Genomic DNA, 17,125 nt, shown 5'->3' on the forward strand with positions numbered 1-17,125 from the left:
ACCCCGCTCGTGTGAGCGGAAGTCTAGCAGGTCCCAGGAGTCGATGGATACCACCCCAAGCCAGGTAGCGGATCCCGCACCTCGTGAGCGGCGCGATTCTGGCGACCACTCCAAGAAAGGTAAACCCCTTATTACGGGGCCTGGAAGGGATCCGTAAGCTAACTCGTCTCATCTGGAGGCACATCACAAAAACAAGAACAATATATTGCAACAGAACTGCTTGTTGTCCTAGTTGGTGCTCGCTAAAAGCAGACAAAGAAAGTTGTTTTGTGGTACTTCCTAGAGGAATGTACAATGAGAAAGCCGTAGAGGCTCTTAACAAAAACTTTGTACAGATTACGAAATCTGAATCAAAGGTAAAGAGCAAAGTTGTCACGCTGTGTAAGGCGTTCAGCTTGGACAAGTTGGCCAAATATGTTAACAATCTCAGAGCTACAGTGCTAAACATATTTTTCAGTGCAAAGATGCACAAGCCCAATGTGCCGTTTAGGAGCAGTGTGAGCGAACGTGGAACGTGGCAGTTGTTACTTAGTAGGCACATTCTAAAGGTGCTAAAAACTGTTAAAGTAAATGATCCTTTCTTGACAGGCAATTCAGAAGACATAGTGCAGTTTCCACGAAACAAACAATCCATAGGCGATGCGTTTTCTGTGGATGTTGATGATCTGTGTTATTCTATTCCACATGATGCACCTTTTGTTGCGGTAAAGATGTGCCTAGAAGATAGTGGCATCATAGCTTTTCGAAATGCGGCTGGTGTTACGCTTGAGGACTTTTTAACATTATTGGAAGCCTATCTTAATAGTGCCTTTATTTCCTTTGACAAACAGCTTTTCTTGCAAAAACGCGGCATTTGCATTGGGTCATGTATTTCGCCGCAGCTGTGCAACATATTCTTGTGTAGTGTTTACCGCCTGCTCGAAGAGGCTTTTAAAGGGGACAGCACTTTAAACATTTTGAAAGTTTTTAGATACGTGGACGGCTTTTTATTCCTTTTTAACAGACAAGGCTCATTGAAGTGCTGCGATGATATTTTAAACATTTTTAGGGACAATGGTAAAGGGCTTTCGCTTACGCATGAAGTGCCACAGCGTAACACCCTGCAATTTTTAGATTTAAGATTAACCTTTCATGATTGACAGGCTTGTTGGCAATATTTCCCACGTGCCAAGAAAGGGTTCCTACCGTATAATTCATGCCATTCCAAGATTGTAAAGCGTGGAAATGCTATGCACTGCCCGGAGTCTGCCCTCGAAAAATCTTGTACACACATGATGCAGGCCTCGTTCAATAATCAGATTAAGCGACTGAAAGAAGCATGGTTTCCTGACTCGTTGGTGAGCTCCGTCACCGAAATCCTTTTACGGAAAATTAAAGGTACCAGCGCCATAAGGGAGGAAGAAAGAGCCAGAAGCGTAAGACCTGCAGTGATTCCTTATGTTCATAAGGTTTCACATTACCTCAAGAAGGTGGCAGACCGGTATTGTGTACCCATTGCCTTTTCTGCCCCCGTCAAACTGGGTCGACTCTGTTCGAAAACCACACGCGAGGAGACCGGTTCGCAAGGCTGTGGCAAGAAGCATAGCACGTCCTACGGGAGATGTGCTACAGGCGTGGTGTTAGAAATTCACCTTGAGTGTGGCAAGTCCTACGTAGGACAGACTGGACGCTGTATAAATGAATGAGCCAGGGAACACGAACTAAATCTAATGAAAGATGGCGTGGCACATTTGCCTGCATACTGCAAGACCTGCATGTGCAAATCACGTTTTTCTGAGATTAGGATTCTTGGCAGAAGTAGATTTCAAACAGCACGGGAGCTGATGGAAGCCTACTATATAAAAAAGAAAGGAACAAATTGCATTAGTGATATATCTATCATGCTCTATAAATCAGAAGCTAGATTGTTTGACCACTGGCTAACGTAGATCTGTGAACAGTCAGCGCACGCGTGTATGTATATATATATATTCTTGGGTCACAGCCCAAAATAAATCAGTTGGAAGTGCCACCCATGTTGTGTTTATGTGTCTTCCTTTTGTGAGTCTTCAATTGCGGCAAAAACATGTCTTTTGAAGACAATATAGATACACAAGTATTACACTGGAGCGGTAGAGGTGCTGTGTTTTCAAGACAATCATCTAAAATTTACACAAACAAACTTTCTCCAGCAATACGCTATTTCGCGTAAAGATCGAGATGACGCTGTTGCGTCCTATGGCGTTTAGTTATTGTAGTCGACAAAGGCGTTTCATGCCGGCAGCTGCAACTCCGAACAGCCCTTGAGGCAGTTGGTATTGAAGCAGCGCTATTCAATAAGCAAGTAACCATCACGGTTATGTAGGTTGCCCAAAGTTATCAGCCCTCTGGAACAACAATTGAAAGCTTTATTGGTGATCTCCATAACCGTTACATAGTCGCCGGTGATCTAAAGAGAGAGAGAGGAGGAAAAAAAGGAAAGGCAAGGAGGTTAACCAGACTGAGCCCAGTTTGCTACCCTACACGTGGGGAGGGCAATGGGGAGTGAACGAGAGAGAGAGAGAAAACATGAGTCAATAGAGCACTTTCACATGAACTGAGGCGCAGGATGTCCATAGCCGGGCCCTCAAGTCCGTTGCCTTCAGGTAGCGAAGAAGATGCTTTCTGGGTTATTCAACTATGAGGCCAGGCTCCCAAGGGATTAAGGCACAAGGTAGTATAACGCGCCGCCGTTCTAATAGGGAAAGTTGGGAAATATATAGAAGTATCATGAATTTTTATACGGAAGAAAAGGAAGTCTTGAACAAGATCGACAAAATAAAAGCCCCCAAAACTCATCTTCTAGGTATAGCAAATGCTCCAGGAAACTCTATTGAGGACCAGGCACATTGTCTAGGAGAGCCTTTGAAGCACACTCCTAGTACATCCTATTACACTGATATATTTATAAAATACCAGGGCAAGCAGAGCAACTGGCTCTGGGTCGGAAAGGCACATCCGATGAAGTATGCAATCGTCCATTTTGCGTGGCGGTGTCCCAGGCCTCACTGAACTCCGACATGCCGGCCACAGGATGTGAGAGAATAATTTATGAAAGGATGAAACACTTACAGCCTGAAACCCACAGAACACTACTGTCGTGATTGTACTCCATGTCCTCTGCCGGCTACAGTCTGTCAGCCTGGAAAGAAGTAATCGGAATTCCTCTTCTGAAAGAGGGGCAAGGAACGTTATTCACCCAGTCGTTATAGGCCCATAGGTCTGACAAGTAGTCTAGGCAAGCTTTCTGACAATATAATTAACCGGCGCCTCATACATTATGCTGAAAGCAACAAAATACTCAATCCCTTGCATTGCGGCTTTAGGGGATGCAGATCCAGTCCCGGACAAGGACGAATTTTTCTACAACTATGAAGCTTTTCTTTCGAGGTACCCGTATGGGATTCCTTTGTAGCAATCGCTACGAACGGGTGGATGTCTGATTTTCCCTTTATTCACATCCACAACAGATCATCTTGTCCGAACCAAGAGAAATATCCATGATGCCTTTGTGTAAATTAGTGTTTCTTATCAGTACATATACATCTGGAGAAGGCACATGACATAACTTGGTGCTTTTGAATCCTCCGCTATCTGTCGGGAATGGGAGTCCGAGGCAAGTTGCTGAATGTGATTTGGAGTTACATCTCCTAATACACGTTACGCGTTAGAGTTGGTAACACTCTGTCTCGGCTTTTTAAGCAGCAGACTGGTGTTCTATTAGCTCGTGTACTGAGCTGAACTCTTTTTATTGCCAAAATGTACTTGCTCCACACTGTCATAACCCGTACTATGTTTTATTCGAAATATGCGGATGGCATTCATATAGGTTACAAATCATATAATCTAAGTATCAGTGAGCGGTAGATGCAGCTTGGCTTAAATAAATTGTCTTAGTGGGCGGACCAAAGCAGTTTGAAACTAAACCCTCAAAAAAGTACGTTCATCCTGTTCTCTAACAAGATAGATATATTGCTGAACCCACTTGTAAATCTAAAAGGAGAACGACTATCTGCGGGCCATTAAGACAAATTTTTATGGATCCTTATATGCAGCAAGTTAACATTTCTCGCACACCCGAAGTATCGTAAAGGGAAGTGCCTCAAAACTACAAATCTGGTGAAACTCTTGTCACGGACATCCTGCGGAAGTGACAGGAAATGCCTTATACGCTTGTACAAAAGTCTAACATTCTTTTCGTCTTGACTACGGTGGTATAGTTTAATTCTACTAGGCCTAGTGCTTTGAAAATGTTTGATTATATCCACCACATAAGCATTCGCTTTGCTACAGGCGCCTGCAGGACTAGTCCTGTGCAAAGCCTGCACGTTGAATCTAACGAGTGGTCTCTTTACTTCCAAAGGCCATATTTAAGATTTTCCTTCGCCCTCAGGATAAAATCCGCTGTACACTGTCCGCCTCATTCACTTATTCGCGACTTTTCCAAGGCCAGGCTGTTCCGTAATCACCCAGCCACTAGACCTCCTCTGTCAGTACGATTGGAAGCACAGTCAGATAAAGACTGTCCTCCTATTGAATGTACTAATGGCTCCTACTAGTGGCAGGCCATCCAGTGGGGCGTCACTTTCGTAGAAATATCAAAGAGTGCATCTGAGGCTCATGTGAACTCGCATCTACTTCAACTTCGGGAGAATTTTATAACGATGCTTCGAAGTCTCCTACCGGTGTTGCTCACGCAGCTCTGGAACTGTATTTTTCAAGGTCTTGTGCACTAACTCCGCAGACAAGCAATTGTACAGTGGTAGCATGTGCAATTCTCTCGACAGTTAAATACATAAAACAAATGAATATTACAAAAACAATCGTATTCACAGAAATACTGAGCGTGGTTAGCGCTCTAATGAGTCTAGGAAAACCCAAGAATTCAATTTACAAGAAACTGTAGTGCTTGTGATGATCAGCTTACACAAGCAAACAATTGATCGTAGTATGCCGGGTACCTGGCCATACAGACATAAAAGGCAATGCAGTTAGCATTCAAAAGGGCCGCGTCGAAGGCTTTTCAATATACAGATAGACACATAGCTCTCCCGCCCACTGCCTTTCTTGCGGCATGAGTCGAGGAAATATTGGCAAAGGCAGTGGGATACTGAAGTTTCAAAGAAGCTCCATGTGGTCAAACCAAAATAGGAAAATGGATGTTCGAGAAAACAACAAGACACAAAGTGCCTCTTTGAAGGTTAAGGACTGGACGTACGTATGGGACACACCTACGTCCCTACTGAAGGTGATCCTGCGACAAGTGCTAGGTTCTTACTGCCCTCTATGTTCTTGTTCAATGCCGTGAAATAGAAGCCCTGCCTAAAAAGCGCTTTTATCCCACATATCTTGAGCCTCTTCCCCTCCAACCAGCATTGTTTTTGAGACACGAGCCACATTATGATTTTGAAACAGTCCTCACGTTTCTTGCAGATGTTGACACCCTACACATGATTTGACCTAGTTATCGGTAGCGGCATTCGCCTTGCAGGCTACTGCTGCATTGCAAAATATTTTGGTAGCAAATACCCCTCAGTCCTTGACTTCAAGGACCCTTTTGAGGGTACGATCTGTTGTATGTTTTGTTGTATAATCACGTGCTAAAGGATTTTATATGCTCATAGCACAGATTCATAGGCATATCTGCAGGGAGGGCAAGGGGGCTTCCTCTCCTCCCCTACTGTCAAAAGTGGGGGCAAAGTGTTTCATTTGCCCCTCTTTCCCTTTTCAAGGCAGGCACTGACATTTTTGTCAGCACGCTATAAATTCCAACAAAACTACAGCTGCAGCTTAATTTTCTTTCTTAGTAGAGTGACCACATAAGTAATGATTTTCTTTAATACGCATGCCGCTGCTGGGACAACAATGATGGTTGTTCCTTCTTAGGACGCCCTGTTGTGGACGACGCGCGAGATTCGCCATACATGCTAGCGTAGCGGATAATGCCTGGCGCTGGGCAGTTCCCGCCATGACATACTGTCAGCATGCGCAAGTTTTATCGTGCCAAGTTTTGCTGGACCGCTATATGCGTATTTTAAAACCCAGTCAGCTTGTTACAGGTAATCTGTGGATGAAGGCTAAGTCCGGATAAAGTAATATAATCAGCCGCGCCATATGACTCGTGCGCCTTGGGGCATGAAATCGTTGGAATATCAAATGTTGGAATTATTTACCGTCTATCCGTTGCAGCATTGCAGTGTCAGTATCGTATCACCATGAGACATCTAATCAAGCCACTTACAGGTATAGCTGTCGAATTTCATTTTGTAATCACAGCTTATCGTAGATGTTCTCGTGAAAGTGACCTCGGAAGAACTCGCAGTGCCATTTCAATAACAATAGAACACTGAGTTGAATTTTTTTAAAACATATGTGTACCTCTTGACTGAAGATTTAATTTTCAGGCTGCTTCTTAATAACAGCTACACCTTTACTCGTTTACTGGCAGTAGCAAACACAGCATATATTTCGCACTTTGACAAAAAAAAAATGATATCCACTGTTTTGGTGATCTGTGCCCAAAATTTGCATTGGGTAGGTTGCTTATGTATTCTGCAAAACAGCAACTGAGGGGTCACTTTGTCCCAACTTTTATGCTTTTTACACGGCATCGCGTTCTTTTCGCCCGGCGTCCTCAGTAAAATATGCAGCGCACGGTGCTCATACTTATTCTAAGTACGAAAGAATGTTTATTTATTTATTTATTAGATACCTGCATCGCCCATGCGGGCATTACAGCAGGGGGGATTACATAATAAAGGAAGGAACAAGTAATCACATACATAAAGCGTGATAAAACGCATCATTGTTTTCAATATTAACAATGTCAGGCGAAAGAGCATTCCATTCTCTGACAGTCCGAACAAAAAAAGAATACCTAAAGACGTCAGCCTTGAAACGATACTCGCAGACTTTCAGCGCATGGTCGCGTCTCAACGACGTATAAGTAGGCGACTTAATATATCTTTCTCTCTGAATCCCTGTTTTTGAATAATAAACAGCGTGGAAAAATTTCAACCTCAGGTTTTTTCGCCGGTCTTTTAATGCCTGCCACGATAATTTAATTTTACTTTCTGTCATACTTAATTTTCTACTATAGTCATTAAGAACAAACCTAGCTGCTCTATTCTGCACTCTTTCAAGCTGTTCTGTGAGATCGGCCGTGTACGGATCCCAACAAATACAACCGTAATCAAGTAAACTACGAACATAAGTGAAATACAATTGCTCTTTTAATTGATTCGGTATTTGACTGAAGTTACGGCGGAGGAAACCCAATGAACGTATTGCCTTATTTTTAATATGCGGATCGTGCCTGTTCCATCTTAAGTCAGATGTCATTAAAATTCCTAAATATTTGTATTCGTCAAGTTTCTTTAATGCCATATTACTCAAAGTATAAGTGCATGGCTCAAATGCGCGCTTCCTTGAAAAGGTGACGTGAACACATTTTTCAACATTTAGTGACATTTCCCACGTATTGCACCACGTTCCTATAAGGTCTAAGTCAGTCTGTAATAATGAAATGTCGTTTGCGTTATCTCTGACTCTATAAATGACACAGTCATCCGCAAACATTCTAAATGAAGACGAAATGAATGATCACTTTCAATATCATTAATAAAGAGTAGAAATAAAAGGGGACCTAAAACTGATCCCTGAGGAACACCTGAGGTAACTGGAACATATACAGAAGAAAAACCGTTGAACACCACAGACTGCTCTCTTGCACGAAGATATTCGGCAATCCAAGCTATGACACTATTGTCCAATTTATAGGCCTTAAGTTTTGAGATGAGAAGATCATGTGCAACGACATCAAAGGCTTTTTTGAAATCTATAAATATGCAGTCTATTATTTTGGTTTTGTCTATTGCCGAGGCCAGATCATGTAAGAATTCTACTAACTGTGTAGAGCATGAAAAACCTTGTCGAAAACCATGTTGACTAGAGCTTAGAATATTGTGCTTAACTAAGTGCGACATGATCGAAGTATAAATTATGTTTTCCATTAACTTGCATGGGATACTTGTTAAAGATATCGGTCTGTAGTTTTCAACGGCACTTCTCGATCCGCCTTTGTGAATGGGTACAACCCGTGCCAGCTTCCAATCACACGGTAAACAAGACTCAGATAAACACTTTGTAAATAACCGAGAAAAGTAAAAACACAATATTCCAGAACAGTTTTTAAGAATCACTGCCGGAAAATCATCAGGGCCACAAGCGGTCGTCGGCTTCATCTCCTGCAGTAATTTACGCAAACCTTCTACACCAAATATAACCTCAGGCATTTGTTTAATGTCCATTTGGCAGATCACATTAAGACTACGAGAACGCCTTGGTCTAAACACTGACAAGAAGAAATCAGTAAAAAGTTTCACTTTGTCTTCATCAGCGTCAATTATGGTTTCAGAGCTCTTTAAAGGGCGGATAGAATTGTTTTCTTTACCGTTACACCTAACAAATCTCCAGAACTCTCTGCAATCTTTCAGCAACTTCACACCAAGGTTTTCGAAATACGTATGCTTGGCCTGCTCCGCGAGATTCTGAAAGCTTTTTTTCAAACATTTCAGACATTTTTCCGAGTGATGATCGACATATGGGTATTCTGTGGAGCGTCGTTACACCCTCTGTAGAAAGTTTCTCATTGGAGTGTTCCAGGGTATCATATTGCCGCCAATCTAAATGTTTCCTGGACTCCTAAAAGACCGCATGACAACGGACGTGAAATTACATGAAAATAAGAAAGTTTTTAAGCGTAATGCGCTGCAATACTTTCCAATTCTTGATTTAAAGAAAAGGGTCGCAGATAATTATTAAACCCTGGTTTATTCATGTTTTCTTGGGAATACCTTTTGTCACAAATTACTATCGACTGTCGATAAACATGCGAAATTTGTATAATTTTACCTCCAGGTGCTGCAGACTTCATATAGAAAGCAAGTCAAGGTGGGAAAAAGACCTTTCATTTTATAGTGACCCATAGAAATTACATAGTAAGTAAGTATTCATTTACTGCTGTCAGTCATGCTACATTTCTTTTTTAAGTGTATTGAATCACCAGCTCTAAATGTATGCACAGGTCAATTATGGGCACTAGCATTACAGTAAGGGAATAAATATTTCGCGATTACAAACGAAACGCCCTACTTCAAAGGTGCCGTCAAAGACGGTTTCGCCTTCATGAAAGCGGCCGTGTGAAGCGATACATTTCTCTCCGACGTAAAGTGTGTACATTAAGAAAGCAGAATGTTCAATTTGCTCAAAGCTTAATCTTCATCGTCTATTCCTTGCAGTAATGGAAAAAATAACGCGCATTCACAAAAGTGTACCCCGTGACTGAAGGGAATACTACGAGACTGGTAGTTTGATTCTCTGGTGTCCCCGGTGAGCTAAACAAGGTATCTTGTTTAAACCTAGGGAAAATTAGGGGCATGGTATGGACAATGTGTAGGCAACGTTCGAAGGGGTGGGTTATGTTTTATACATTAAAATAACAGGCAGAATTTCAGTGCAATGTGTCGTGTAGTTTTAGCCCTTCTAGCTTATTTGAAATCGTTACGAATAATTAGTGAACCCCCATCTCTTTTCTTGTTACTTTTTTATTTATTTATTTATTTATTTATTTAGTACATACTGCAGACCTTTCGGTCCAAGCAGACGGGCAACAGAACGTATACAAACAAAAGAGAACAAATTAAGAACAAACAAATACAAATTTATACAAATTTTACTCACACTCTGTAAACTGTCGTTCCAGTCTGATACTGTTCTGGGAAAAAAAAGAAAATTTAAACGTGTCAGTTCGAGCATAATAGGGTGTTAGTGAATCCGGATGATGCTGTCTTGTTTGCCGTGTTATTGCACGCGTTATATAAGTCGATGGTTTAATTTAAAGCCTGTTGTTGAGAAGAAGGGAAAGGAATTCAAGTCTTAGCAGCTTTCGGCGTGATTCAAGAGCAGGTATGGAGTTTTCTGTCATAATTTTAGAGGGAGAGTTCAGTCTTACGAAAAATATAAACCTGACTGCCTTTCTCTGTATTTTTTCAAGACGCACGATATTTGATTTAGTGTAAGGATCCCATGTTATACATGCATACTCTAACATTGTTTTAATAAATGTATTTTTAAAATAACACAGTAATTTCACATTAGGAGGGGCATTTTTCAGGTTGTGTCTTAGGAAACAGCTTGCGGAAAGCAGAAGAACAAATATCATTAATGTGCATGTTCCATGACAATGTGGAAGTCAAAGTAACACCTAAGTATTTGTAGTTGTTAGTTTCACGGAGAGCTGAAGAACCTAGCGTATAAGAAAAAGTTAGCGGGCTTTTTTTACGAGTAACACAAAGAAATACGGATTTATCAGCGTTAATAAACATACCCATTCAGTACACCACTTTAATATGTTATTTAAGTTCTTTTCGAGGACAGTCTGATCATTCTGACAAGCTATATCACTGTACAAAATACAATCATCGGCAAACAGTCTAATTTGCACACCAGGAGTGATGGTTTTAACAATGTCATTTATATACATTATAAACAGTAAAGGCCCCAAGACACTACCTTGGGGCACCCCTGATGTGACTGGGAGAGTGGCCGTACTATGTTCACCTATTGTAACGTACTGAGTGCGTTTGCTCAGGTAAGCAATTATCCAGTTTATGAAAATGTTAGGTATGCCAATAATTCGAAGTTTGAAGAGTAATTTGTCGTGCGGAACCTTATCGAAGGCTTTTCTGAAATCTAAAAATATTACATCTATTTGGCCATTATTGTCTAGAGATAAAGCGAATGAATGAATCACTGATACCAATTGCATTGCAGTCCAATAACCCTTTCTGAAGCCATGCTGAAACTCCGTGAGCACATTGTTTTCAGCTAAGAATTCTTTTATATAGTTTGCCACGATGTGCTCCAAGAGCTTGCAGCATTGTGATGTCAGAGAAATGGGACGATAATTTTGTAATCTTAGTCGATCTCCTTTTTTAAATATTGCAACAACTCGGGCCACTCTCCTTCATCGGGCAGTTGTGCCGACAGCACAGACGCAGAAAAAATTTGTACAAGGAAGCTGGCAATAAGTTCAGGATAACGTTTTAGAAAGATGTTTGGGATTTTGTCAGGGCCACAAAAAGCTTTGGTTTTTAGGTTTACCAACATGATGACAATTCCAGCATAAGAAATAGAATCCATATCAAATACCTGTTTCACTGGAAGCATAGTAATGTAATCATCTGACACTGCAAAGACACTTTGAAAATACTCATTAAAATGTTGTGCTATGTCTTCGTCATTAGTTATTGATGTGCCCCCAATTATTATCTGTGAAATCGGTTTCTTTCTTTCCTTCATATGGTTCCAAAATTTTGTAGGATGATTTTCAATAAAGTTAGGCAGATAGTTGTTATAATAGTAACTCTTTGCAGCAGTCACCTTCTGTTGAAGAGAGTTCTGCGCCTCTTTTATTTTAACACGATTACCATGCTTTCTTTTTAACCTTTTTACCTTGCGTTTAATATGAATAACATCGCGTGTCATCCAAGGTGTGTGTTTGCGAACTTTCTTATTTTTACTAGGGATGAATTGGTTCATGCAAAAGTGGCACATAATTTTGAAACGATTCCACAGAGAACAGGCATCAGTGCTGATAAAATCAACAAGACAGTTTTCCATGTGCTCCATGATGGACACATCATCGGCATGAGAATAATCTTTGTAGCTAGGCACTGAGGAATAGTTCTGCTCCATCTGTAGAACTGGTAAGGTAATGCTCACTAGCCGGTGGTCGGAAAGTCCTTCTTCAATACAAACAAAATATTCCGAAAAATCCTGGCTAAGAAATACGAAATCGAGAATGGAACTGCAAATGCCCTGTATGCGTGTCGGCTCGCCTACCACTTGTTTCAAGTTAAACGCAGCATAATATTGAAGATAATGTTGGCGTTCTTGCTGAACGCGTTTCCAGTATTAAGGCGCTCCCAGTCGATGTTCGGTAAATTAAAGTCACCTGCCAATATAATCTTATTCTTTCTGGGCCTGTTCATTTCATCATCTAATTTTTGTAAGTATTTGGAAGTATTATCCGGTGGTCTATATAGGGCATAAAAAATAAAGCTGTGACCCCAAGAACTTATCTTGACGCGCAAACATTCAAACTCAGGGATATCTTCCAAGAGATGGGCAGAAATGCCATTTTTGTTCAGGATGGCAACACCATCCCCACTGGTGCGCCTGTCCTTTCGGAACACTGTATAGGAAGGAGGAAATATATCGTCACTTATTTCATTATGTAGCCGAGTCTCAGTTAAGACAGTATACGAGGATCATGTTTCAGTAACAAAATTTCCAATGCATCAGTTCTATTTTTAATACTGCGGGCATTGACATTAATCAGTCTGAGCTGCTTATGTGGCCCTTGGGGAGTGCGTCAATCCTGCGAGTTTGTGGAATGGTTTAGCTCGTTTGCTGTGGGAGTCCGAATGGAGCTTTGGGGAATTTGTACGCGTCTGTTTAGGCATTCATCCAAATAAAATGTATCCCTGCCAATCTTAAACTTATCATGGATTAATGAAGCTCTTTTTTGAAGCAGCCGGTCTTCTTTACAACTGTCCCACAGGTGTTTTCTTTTTTTCAGTGTGGAAGGGGAATAATCGTTCTGAATGTAGATGACAGACCCTTTAAGTTTCTTGCAGTTTGCGAAAATTGCTTTCTTTTCACTGTAATCCTGAAGGTAAATTATGACCGGTCTGTTTCCTTTGTTTTTTCCTAGCCTATGTATTCGACCAATAGACTCACATTTCACACCCAGCTTGTCTTGGAATACTTCCTTGACAATCGTTTCCTTCATCATAGATTCGGTTTCGTCAACTTACTCCTTTACCCCATAAATAATCACATTAGAACGCCTGCTATGGTCCTCAAAACTAGTCAATTTTTTTTGTCTGAAAAGTCATCAGTTTCCCTGAGGATTTCAGCGTGGTTTCTACTTGACCGGTTTGAACTAGGGTTGCAGAAGAATCAGGCAATTTAGTTTGCACGTCCTCCAGAGTACGTTGTAAGCTGGCAAGTACACTATGTTGCATAAATAGTTTTCATGTGCGATAAATTAGTTTAGCCTGATGTCCTCATTGAACTAAAGGAGACAGCCTCTTTATGTTCGCTGTCTGTAAGGACAAGTTAATCGGTGATGTGTGGGTGACGTTTAAACAGATGGTCAATTTCGGCTTTCGCAATAAATTATGTATGCAAGCAATCCAGATTGTTTGAGTATGTCTAAGCAGCGTGGGAGAATTGAGCCCCCTGCTCTGGCAGAGCTATGAAACCGCCAAGACCAAATTGAGGGTAAATTTGTGGTACTCTACGAAAACTCTCTGTGCGAAGTTAAATGGTGTTGGATCAAACACAGCTTTAGTAAAAAAAGTCGCAGTTTTGCCTGAAAGGCAAAGCACCGATTGCCAAATTAGTAGCTAGCTATACGAAATAAGGATAGTAGTTTTATTGGCCGTATAAGCTTGCAAACTTTCGCTTACGAACTAAATAATGACATAATATGTAAGGGAAACTGAACCAGGTCTTAGAAAGAAACAGACACACAGAGGCAGTGCTGTGTCTCTGTCTGTTTCTTTCTACGTCCTCGTTCCGTCGCGCTTACACATTCTATCATGAATTCAAACCAACTAGCCCGCCAAAGAACACTCTAAAAACTAAGAGAGTGCCGGGCACTCCCTTTGAGGGAGTAGCGGCTTGTCCCATATTTCACTCTCTTTTCGAGAGTAGATCGACCCTCTTTGAGAGAGAGTAGGTCAACTCCTGTTGACAGAGTTTTGTTACTCTACCGCAAGGGATTGCTAGTACTCTTCTGCAGAGTGATAATACTCTTCCCACAGGGAGTGCTAGTACTCTTCTGCAGAGTGGTAATACTCTCACCGCAGGGGTAATGGCACTCCACCAGACCGAGTACTTGTACTCCCCCAAACAGAGTGCTAGTACTCTTCCCAATACCCTCTTAGCGAAGTCCTGGCCACGCATGCAGGCAGGAAATCAGATCAAATTAGGGTCGCTGCTACACCGTTCCCTAGGCCGCTCCTCAGACTCAGTGGCCCAATTCCAAGCGGCCTTCAGAATAGGCGTGAGCAATGTTATGCAGGATTTTAAAGTCATTTTTCCAGGCTATTTGCTGCCTACCATGAGTTCTGACTGCTCGGAATCGGCCTATGCGTCTCCCGAACGCCACTGCGGAGAAAAAAAAGCTAATTCACGTTCAATCCGCAAATATCTTCGCATATTTCACAATCAGGAGGCACATAATCTAATTAGAACGCAGTAGTCGAGGGAATCACACACACTTATCTGGAGAACCACATTGCTCTATACATCACGTGGATTCGAACCCGCGTACAGTCGCATCTATACAATTCAAAGCACACATCCTAACCATTACACCACAGAGCCACCGCGCTCAGTCGTGTTGTTTTAGATCTTATATACAAAGCAAATGTATTTGAGAAATCGGCTGCGGTGGGTGGAGTTTCTCTGCAGTGTGCTGTGCTGTTGTGTACTGAAATACGTTTGCGTTTGCATCATTTCCATTCCTTGCTACGACTAACGGAGGAATACAACGTAGACGACGACGTGAGAACTATTCACGGCTTGTCGTCACCCCAGGAAAATAACAAATGTGCCGTTCAGCTCACGATCGAGTGCTTTTCCAGTTCATGCATTATATGTTCTCCGAAAATACGCGGATACGAAGTATCGTGCCAACCATACACGTATGTGAATTTAAGTCGCGCGTATACTGGTGAGCATTTCTGTTTATTTTTTCCGCCAGTTCCATTCGTACCAGGCATTTCGACGTGCCTCACGCTGCCGTGTAGGCGTTCTTTTCAAGTGCATAAGTTTAGAGTTTGGTTCAGTCCGCTGTGAGCTGTTGTCCTGCATTAGCAGCGGATCGTTAGCGTTTTGAGGAGCATGCATTCCAGCATTTGGAGACTGCTTATGCCGATAGCCGCGTCACATGCATTGGCACGCATGTTTATATGACTAATGTGTCCACTTGTTACGCGTGCACAGCTCGTATCCTGTGGCAGTGCTCGTTCTAAAAGCTTCGAAGACCACCTACATTCATACGTGTGTTCAATATATATGCACAGGATAGACTTGCCGGCTAGTTGGTTGAGCATTTTAGAAGAAACAGCGCAACACAAGGACGACGCAAAAACATGGACAACACCACGAAGCGCTGGTGTGGTTGATGCTTTTTTTCGTCCTGGTGTTTGCGCTGTTTCTTCTTCCACGATACACGCACACCACAGGTAGGCGAAAGTTTAGGAGTATAGGGCGTTAACTTTGTTTTCCCCGTTTCCTCTCAGTGTCAATGGCACAATGCGCTGCCCGGAATTGCGCACGCTTACCCCCATATTCAGAAATGCATCATAACTTGAAGCCCATGCTTGACTTGATCTAAATGACGCAAGGCGTGAACGCACCAAAAGAAAGGCAGTGAGCGTCTGGGGGAAAAAATTAAATTATGGGGTTTTACGTGCCAAAACCACTTTCTGATTATGAGGCACGCCGTAGTGGAGGACTCCGGAAATTTCGACCACCTGGGGTTCTTTAACGTGCACCTAAATCTAAGTACACGGGTGTTTTCGCATTTCGCCCCCGTCGAAATGCGGCCGCCATGGCCGGGATTCGATCCCGCGGCCTCGTGCTCAGCAGCCTAACACCATAGCCACTGAGCAACCACGGCGGGTGGTCTGGGGGACGTTCGCACCAGGCGTCGTTTATATAAAGTCAAGCATGAGCTTTGTATTAATATACATTTCTGAATACGGGGGTTAGTCATCTACTTCTCACAGAAAATGTCGAAGAAACGCCCACCAAAACCAGGCACATTCGTAAACCTAACTAGGCAATACGAAGCTCCATAGAAAAAGAGTGGTATTAAAAGCTTTCAGTATTTTTCTTTACTCCAAAATGGTTGCGCTCTCCTGGCTTCAATGTACAGAGATAGTGCAGCGTTAGCTAAAAAGCATGAATTTCCGAACTCCATGCCAAAATAAGCTTGTCAAATTATTGAGGTGCTAGAAACCAGCGTTTTTAGCGATCCTTGAAAACCCTTTATTTCTAAAATGCCATTTTCAAGGCATTGAAAACCCTGGAATTTTTAGAAGTACTGGAAAGTCCTTAAATTTGTACACTTGGCTAGACATAGCAGACATTGCCAAGTGGTATTTTTCCCCTTCTGTGACACTCTTCGCATGTCACAGTGAATTGTCTGTGGAGGTAATAGAAGGAAAGCGACATCCTTAAAGTTGAAATTACAAAGGAGCTGCAGATACCAGTTTTAGGCACATGGAACCGGCGACAAATGTACTTGGAGGAGCAGAAGCAGGAAGCTCAACAGTTGAGGCATTGAAAGCCGTGATGAGTAAATTGAGAGCTACAGACACAATAAAAGGAAATTACAAATGACTATTGCTTATTTGGTGGTGAAAAGCTGAGGCAACAGATGACATCCCATACACTGTCAAACCAAACAGTATTCAAAAACTGCAAATGTTGCAGGTCCATGTAGTTAATTGTGCTATTGCAGAAAAACTGAGCGCTTTCTTGAAATGCTTCCTTGTGTGCATGAAAGGCAAATTAGCAGTCTTTCAAATTTTTGAAATCAGTGAATTGCGATTTGTTTTGTATTCTTTTGTTTGCATTAAAATTAACAATGTTGTTGAACAAGTTATCACCTGTCCAAACTACTAAAAAAATCGCACGAGATCCTTGAAGTTACTGTCGGGGCCTCGAAAGTTCTTGAAAACCATTGCATTTTTTTCTTCAATATTGCTACGAACCCAGTAGAACAACTGTCATGGAGTAAAAACCTTGGCTGAACAGGGGCTTATACGAAGAGCACAGGAAGACTAGAAATGCAGTATTAGGCATGGAGGGCCCTGAAAAAAATGTGCCACATCTGCTCGTCTGCCTTATGTTTCTGCATTGACTGTCACATTTTTAACAGAAGCTCACTTACTGTTCTACTTTAATAAAGGCAACATTACCAACTCCAGTGTGGGGCAGTCCTTCAGCCAGTGCAGAACTC

General features: G+C 42.0%; 1 protein-coding gene across 2 annotated transcripts in view; it reads left to right on the forward strand.

Moving 5' to 3' along the window:
- The window catches only part of LOC135898238 (juvenile hormone acid O-methyltransferase-like), a 205,497-nt gene that overhangs the window by 124,891 nt on the left and 63,481 nt on the right, over positions 1–17,125 (forward strand). The window lies entirely within an intron of this gene.

Source organism: Dermacentor albipictus, chromosome 5, assembly GCF_038994185.2.
Source record: "Dermacentor albipictus isolate Rhodes 1998 colony chromosome 5, USDA_Dalb.pri_finalv2, whole genome shotgun sequence".
NCBI classification, from domain to species: domain Eukaryota; kingdom Metazoa; phylum Arthropoda; class Arachnida; order Ixodida; family Ixodidae; genus Dermacentor; species Dermacentor albipictus.